Source organism: Camelus bactrianus, chromosome 14, assembly GCF_048773025.1.
Source record: "Camelus bactrianus isolate YW-2024 breed Bactrian camel chromosome 14, ASM4877302v1, whole genome shotgun sequence".
NCBI lineage: Eukaryota > Metazoa > Chordata > Mammalia > Artiodactyla > Camelidae > Camelus > Camelus bactrianus.
This window is the reverse complement of record NC_133552.1, coordinates 52,572,119-52,580,357: the sequence shown is the minus strand read 5'-3', so window position 1 is coordinate 52,580,357 and position 8,239 is coordinate 52,572,119. Positions and strand designations below refer to the sequence as shown.

Below are 8,239 nucleotides of genomic sequence, written 5' to 3'. Positions count from 1 at the left end.
AAGAGGTATAATGACAAGGCTTGGCGTGGGAGGAGTGCGGCATTTTTCTTCTCATCTATTCTTTTGGTTTTGAGTTATTTTATATCATCTTACTGGGGAGGGGATGGGGCTGACAGTTCAGTAGATTCCTGCTTAATATAGTGAAATGTATTTATGAAGAGGACAGCTTCATTTTAAACAACACGTAAGACTTATTTACAGATGTCTCCCTGAAACATTGATTTTTTCCCCCACAGAGCAGAAGCACACCTATTACCATAAACATGGGTAGTATTACCAAATCATGCCTAAGGCATGCATTTTAAGAAACATGAAATAGCTTTGTAATTAACCTTTTGAGAGCAAATCCATGATTTAATGTCCAAATTCTATTGGAAATAACACCTGGAAATTGCACTAGAATTGAAACAATTTTAATCACTCTCCTACTTTATTTTTTTTTTTTTTTCAGTTTTAGAAGATTATACTAACTTGGGTATTAATTTTACACTTAACAAAATATTTAAATGAGTTTTACAATTCACTCATTAGTATAGAAAAAAGAAGACTAAGACAAATAAAAGTGGTTCTCTCTTCCTTAAAGATATCACTTACTCCATGCCTGACTCTGACATTTTAACAGGGTGAAGACACAAAGTGTTGGTTCAGAAATGTAGTTGCATAATTCAAATATATTAGCTCCTCACTGAACAACTTGAATCTTCATAGGAAGATGAAATTTTTTGGTAAAGGTGAAAAGATTGAAAAAAAATAAGATTTTATTTTGTACTATGTGATGTAGAGATTAACTGAATGATTTTGAATATCATTAAAAACCAAATATGTTGAACACGATGACATGATTAAATTGGATGAGTGATGTGATAATTACAAAATATAACTTAAGGGAATATTAGTTCCTGTTCCTCTGGATGCCTTAATCACAGGGGCATAGATTGGAACACTAAAGACAATATACATTTATGTCATAGCAATGCAGATTTTTCTAAGATCTGCTTTTTAAATAATCACTGTGTGTCCTCACATTTTATTGAAACGTAGGAGAATAATCATATCTTAACTCAAAAGTGATTAAGTACACGGAAAATATTTGAAAGCAATTAATTTAATTTAATTTAATTTTTTTCATTAGGAGAGAATTTTATTTTTAAAGTGTCACCTTAAACTGCAAGGATGTCCATTAAACATCACAATTAAACACGCCAAAGGAGAAGCCATGTTGTCAAAATGCCCATTGACTTTACCGAAACACCTCACACCCACCTTTTGCTGACCTTCTGTAATCACTTTTCTTTTTTAAGTTTTTTTTTTCTTTTTTTAAACAAGAGAAAGTAGACAGAAACTTGTTGGTAAATGCTATTTGTCCATATTCACATAGAGATATAGTGTAATCTCTGAGCCCAAAATACAGAGAAAGGAGCAAGCAAGCTAGAATTCTGTGCACTACTGCGCAGGGGCCTGGCACGCTCCAGCTTCCAGCAGAGCTAAGAGAGCAGAAGGCTTTTCTTTTTTTCCCACAGAGCACTGTGGTATTGATTCCATACAGTTTTTGTTGAGCCAGGAAGGGATAAAAATGAATTTGGACATATATATATTCATTTTCATATACTTTTTCACCATAAGTTACTACAAGATATTGAATATAGTTCCCTGTGCTATACAGTAGGAACTTGTTGTTTATCTATTTTTATATATATTAATTAGTATCTGCAAATATCAAACTTCCAATTCATCCCTTCTCACCCCCTTTCCCCTGGTAACCATAAGCATTATGCTGTACACCAGAAATTGATATATCATAAACTGACTATACTTCAATATATATATGATGAAAATCTTAAAAAAAAATGAATTTGGAAAAGAAAGGGGTAGAGATTCTTTTCCCACCGAGTTCTGCTCAAGATATTTCCCCCAAAACAAGTTGAGAACTATAGTATAAGGGAGAAAAGAGACCTCATTAATTTTAAGTTATCAACAAGTGAAAATACTCTTTAAAATCAGAATTGGAGTGACATCCCCCTGCCACTCCCAGACCTGCCTTCATGATCAAATCGAAGAAGGAAATCAAGTGTATCACTTATCACGGCTTTGCCTGTGGTGTTCTAAAGACAAAATAGAACATCAATATCTGATATGCTTTGTAAAATATTTATCCAAAAATCACAAAGAACTATAAATTCGCTGATTAACATGTTTTTATACTTTGGGATATTTATCAATTGGTGAAGTCATAACAACCTTAGGTAAAACCTTTATTCAAATGCTAGATTTTAAAAAAAATCTATTTGTCTTCTAATTTGAAACATATTAAAGTTTTGTTTACTGAATATTTATCAAGTACCAGACAATGTGCCATGTTCTTTACTTGTCTGTAAACTTTAAAACCATCTACGTAGCTAGTTGTTATTTTATTTAGTTCACAGAAATAAAAAGTGCCTTTGCAGTCAGGGTGCCCTTCTTACAGTGGCAGAGATAGAAAGTGTATGGCTAGCACCAAATCGATGAATGTGCCATCATCTTTCTCTACGAAAGACTTTTCCCCGTCAGTGAGGGATGAAATGTTCATGTTTGCATCACTAACAGATGCTATTATTTTGTTTAGTGGTGGTAATGTCTCTCTTTTCTACCTTGAAAAAAAAACTACGAAAATAAGTAGTTTTTTTAATTCAGTGTGGCGTACTCTCTTGTTCCATGTATTCATATGGGTTGAAATAATGAATCCAATAAATCACCAACTATAAAACACCAGTGTTGGCTGACACTAATCAGCTGATAGAACAGTAGAGTTGACAGGCAGGTGTGGCATACAGAGTATATTCTTGCCAAAGGGCTTTACAGATAGGAGAAAAATAAAGTTAAGGATGATAAAGTGTTAGCTCTTATGTTGGCGGTTCTAGCTTTCATTAACTGAATAAAATAATTATAATTTCCCATTTTATCATACATTTTGTAAGAAAAAAACAACCTTTTGTCACAAATAGTAAATGATACAGGCATTTATTTTAAAAAATTGATATGGGGGAAGTATAGTAATATAATAAAGCAGTCATGTACCTCATGATAACTCTTCAATTTTTTACTGTATTTCCTTCTAAGTTTTATTTTTTCTCAAAGTACCACCCACTTCATAATTATGCATGTACAAACAAATATTGCATAAAATGTATTAGCAAAAATTACAGCTCTTGGTATGTTCTAAACACTACATCCTTTAGATAAAACAATCTAAAACAATCTAATTGATTAGAAATTATTTTCTCTATTTTATAAACACAGGACATAAAGAACAAATTCTTTTTTCATGTGTATTGTATTTCATTTAATTTTTTAATAAGAATAAATCTTAGTATTAACTTTTGGTCATAAAGTAGCTTAATAATAAGTATTTGTTTCTACCTCTAACCTCCCATAAAATCAACAGAAATGGCACAGATATTATAAAACAAGACTTTAAGAAATTTATAACTTATACATTCAAGTAATACCAGTTTACATGGAATTGTTGAAGAAATTTAGGAAGCTTGCAGGATTCATGATCAATATAACAAAAAAAAATCTATTTCCATATGCGCAATAGAAAACAGAACTAAAACAAAACAATGCTATTTAAATAGCATTAAATATCCAAGAATAGATTTTCAATATATGTTTAAGAGATTAAAGAAAACCTAAATAAGTAAAAGGATGTACCATGATCATGACTTGTAAGACTCAGTGTTGTTAAGATGTCACCAATTGATCTATAGATTCATTGTAATCACAATAAAAATCCCAGCATGATTATTATGAATATTAATGAGCAACTTTTAATATTTATAAGGAAATATTAAAGACAAAAATAGCAAAGACAATTTTGAAGAACAGAGCTGAAAGACTATCTCCATATATATACACATATGTGAATGTATATATACACATATATATGTAATTGGCTCAAGCACAGGCAGATACACTGCTATGGATGAATGTCATAAAGATAATATTAAGGCAAACAATTCATGTACAAATGTATATGGACTGTTCAATGCTATTTAAATACCATTTGAAAATAGGCTAAACTGATCTGACTGAGCTAACACAAAGGATCAAGTTGTCAAATCAAACACACAAATTTGAGTGCTTACCAAAAAATTAAGCTTTATTAGTAAGTAAAAGGGTGCAGGCAAGCAACATTTTTAGACAAAGCCTGGAGGCTTTAGAAAAAGATATGGAGGATGGTTCCTGGGCCCTTTCTACACCAAGCCTAGACTATCTGTCCTAGAATTACAGACAAGTCTCCATGTGAGGTTTTGTGGCTTTACAGCCGCAGCAGAAGAGCGTTAAACTTATGTGACATCTCCATCGTATTTTACTGTTCATGTGCCATTTTCTAGGGAGTCGTGCCTCACTCACTCATACATTCTGGACTTATTAAACAATACACAGTTCTTAATCAGAGACATCCTTTTTAGGACGCTCCATAGATGGCTAGCCTTCTCTTAACAGGCACTATTTGCCTATTTACCTAGACGTTTAGTTATTTAAAAAGGAGATTAGGTCCATAATTCTAAATCAACTCAGTACAACCTCATAGGGGAAATAAAATACCTGTCTTTCTGTTCTCATTCTCTTTTTACTCTACAGATTCTACACATTCGCCAGATTGTTATTATACTCACCTTTGTGCGCATCAGTTTCCTGCTCAGATTTTTTTCGTGGGGCAATAATGAAGAAATAGTATGTAAAGAGCATGAAAAACTGACTATGCCTGGTGAATGGGGCACAAAGAAAATGGATGCAGTGTCTATTTAATTATGTTAAAACAGATGGGCAAGTCCTTATAAAATACCCCCTTTATGACTTAATACATAATTAACCTAAGTTTTATATTTTTGTATGATTTGGTACCTTAATCACTACTGTCTGTTATTTATCAGGAGATTCAGTCATTTCTCTGTTTTCTCTTTAGAGCTTTTTAATAAAACTTATCTTTTAATATTTTATTATGAAAGTATCCAGATAAGCTGCAAACTTTGTAAAAACAAAAATTTAAGAAGGAGATTATTCCCAGTTGGTTCTTTTCATTTCTTTCCATTAAGGTTTCCTGGTCATCAGGAGAGAAATGGATTATAGGTCCGCAGTTTTAACTCCTCCCTCTTGAGTTGGACCAGAAGAAAAAATATTGGATGAGAAGTTTCTAGATTTCTGTTAAAAATATTCTTGATCTGAGCAATGGCTACATTGGTTTACTCAATTGGTGAAAATCTATTAAATGACATATAGCGTTTGTGCACTTTTCTCTATGTATTTTATGTTTCAGTGAAAAAGTTTACTTCAAAAGTGACTAGAAGTTTACTTAAAAATGAGAAAGCTGACAGGAGAAATAACAGCAGAATACTATTTATATTATAAATGTTTGACTAATCTAAATGTGAAAATATGAAAAAGTTTAAAAAAGTTTTGTCATTGTGACAAACATAACTAAACATTACAATTCTAGATTTTTGATTCTTTATCATGATTTTTGTTATAGCATTAACTTGATGTTTTAATTTTTCACAGACAATATCTGGGCAATATTTCTATTCTATATCATTATTTTTGATTTTCTGTTAAAATTGTATTATGAAGTGCTTCTGTTAACTCCTTTTAAAAAACTAGATTTCATCACTTTTTATATTATTTCTAAATATATATAAAATAAAAATTTATGCCTTTGGTTTTTAATTATGTATATGTAATATGTTAACATGAGTAACTTTGCATATGATGTTTCATACAACAGAAATTATTATTAAAATACGTAGCTTAAAAAACAATGTTAAATGAAATGTGTTCTTTTTTTTTTTTCCCTGCAGGGGGCAAGAAACCAGCACGTGATCAGCCCACCTGGCCAGAAACCCAGATGCTCATCAACAGGAAATCATGGTGTTATGTGGTGAATGGACTACAGCCTGACTCCTTCATCCTCAGACTACCTCAGTCTTGGTCACTGCCAGTCACTTAAGGAAGTCCTTTCTGGAAGGGACAAGTATGGGCAAGTTTCCTCTGCCCACATTACCAATGACCAGGACACAGGCAGTGCGTGGTCACTTCAAACACAGGCAGAAAAGGACACAGGACTGCTGAAGTTGAAGACCAGGGTCAGAAGACCACAGCCATGGCAGGGCCCACTCACTCTCCTCTTTTAAAGCCTCACAGAAACCATCCCTGAACCAGACACTCAGGGCACTCAATAGACACCAGGTGCCAGGAGGCATCTAAAAAGCCATGGGACAGAAGAGGAGTGGGAAAGCTCCAGGGTTTGGAAGGGACAGGATGGACCCTTCAAACACGGGGAAACGCTTTCAGCAATTCCTCTGCCTGCACTATCAATGACCAGGGCACGGGCAGCCCATGTTCACTTTCAAATGCAGAGGCTGAAATGGATTCATAAGCAGATTAAAAACAAATGTATATGGGTTATTATTTTATGATATATTTACTGTGATATCTTCAGTTAATTCTCTCAACAGGTTGGCATTAATAAACCATTTTCAAGATGACAAAGTTAATGCACAGATGATCATGCAGCATTTAATTTAGCTAAACTTTGAACTGAGTTCTTATGAAATCTAAGAAGAATGCTGCTTTGATTACACCACCATAGTAACTTAAATGACAGTGAAATTTAAATTAACAACTGTACCCATAGTATGAAATATCATTGCGTTATATTTGAAAATTCCAGCATTTCAAATATTAATATTTTAAGATACTGGGTAGTGGATTAAAATAGATTAAATTTGGTTTAAATTCAAGATTTTCAAAGTGATCTCAATTATTAGACTAAATTAACATATTTTAAGATTATAAGTTTCTGCCTACAAGGTTAAATTTAGGATATTTAATGCAGTTAACAACATCCCTTGAGAGCCAACCCCCCTCACTGCCCTGCTGCCAAAAAAAAAAAAAAAAAAACCAGATAGTATCTTGGAAAAAATATTCTTGGCAGGATATTTCTCTAACTCAGATCATGCAGTTTTGGAAATAGGTCTAAGCCATGTTCAACAATATCCTTTATTAATAATAAAATTGGTGATATTTTAACTTATACTTCTGTCATTCAACTGGGCCCAAACTTGAGAGGGTAAAAAAGGTGTTATTATTAGACTCATAAAATCTCAATATTAATGATAAGTTACTTACGTAGAATCAGATATCTTTACAGATAATGACTTAAAAACTTGTAAAAAAAAAATGTAAAAAACTGTCTAGAGAGTTTGAGAGGTTCTGTCTCCTCCCTCCCCCCATTAAATGATCATGTGGCTAGTTGACAGTCATTTTCAGAGGGAATTTTGCTAGTAAAGAAAAAGATTTGGGGCTGATACAATAAAGTAAAATTCTCTCTAGAATAGTTACTGTGCTGTTGAAGACCAGTTTCATTATTCCAAGCGTTAACAACACATTCTCAGTATAAGAGTAGATTTCTTTAGGAAATAATTGGCAGTGTAAGACTGAGCTAATTGTTAAAAAAAAAAAAAAAATCCCAAAGTAGCCACATGTCTTGCACAGAACAACTCAACACTTCTGAAGTATCAAGCTGCTCTCTCCCTGAGAAGCATGAATCATAATATTGCTACTGAAAATGTTCATTAGACTAAATGAGAGTGCAATTAGCTTCCAAAAAATCTGAAGTATTCCAATTTGCTGTCAAGAGAAATTGTACATCCAAACTACATTTATTAACTGTAGTGTGTTAAAACTTCCGATTTCAGGGATATTTTCTACTACTTTTTAAGCATATTTATTTTAAAAGAGCTTCAAATGCAATTTCAAATATAATGTCACATTGTGTGTTTTAAGTGTATGGAAGTGTATTCATGTTTAATGTTCATACATTGAACTTTTATTCTTTTTTCATGCTTCAAATTAAAAACTTCATTTGTAGAAAAGTTTGAGTCCACTCAATGAGATTTATATGGCAATTGTGCTATGTTCTAGAAACATCTGTATCAAGTCAAATATTAACATTTTCTGTCTTGATTTTATAACTTCAATGATTTCATGAGATACTTGGTCTTGATTTTTTTCTCAGTTTGGTTGTAAGAACTGTGTGTCTAAAATGCTGATTGAATTCAAGAAAACTTTTTATTGAACGCTAATTTCAGCAATATTGTGGAATCCTCATACTACAAACATATATACATATTATTAAATTATAGAAAAATTTAATAAGTAAACGCCCTGAAAGAAGTGAAGAGAATCATCTTAGGCCAGA

The 8,239-nt window shown here is 32.4% G+C and overlaps 1 non-coding gene across 1 annotated transcript; it reads right to left on the bottom strand.

The window, feature by feature from the left end:
• Positions 1-6,264: 6,264 nt before the first annotated feature.
• Positions 6,265-6,397, bottom strand: LOC123617385 (small nucleolar RNA SNORA71). Its single transcript, XR_006725513.1, has one exon. It is a non-coding gene; the product is annotated as a small nucleolar RNA SNORA71 (small nucleolar RNA).
• Positions 6,398-8,239: the final 1,842 nt, after the last annotated feature.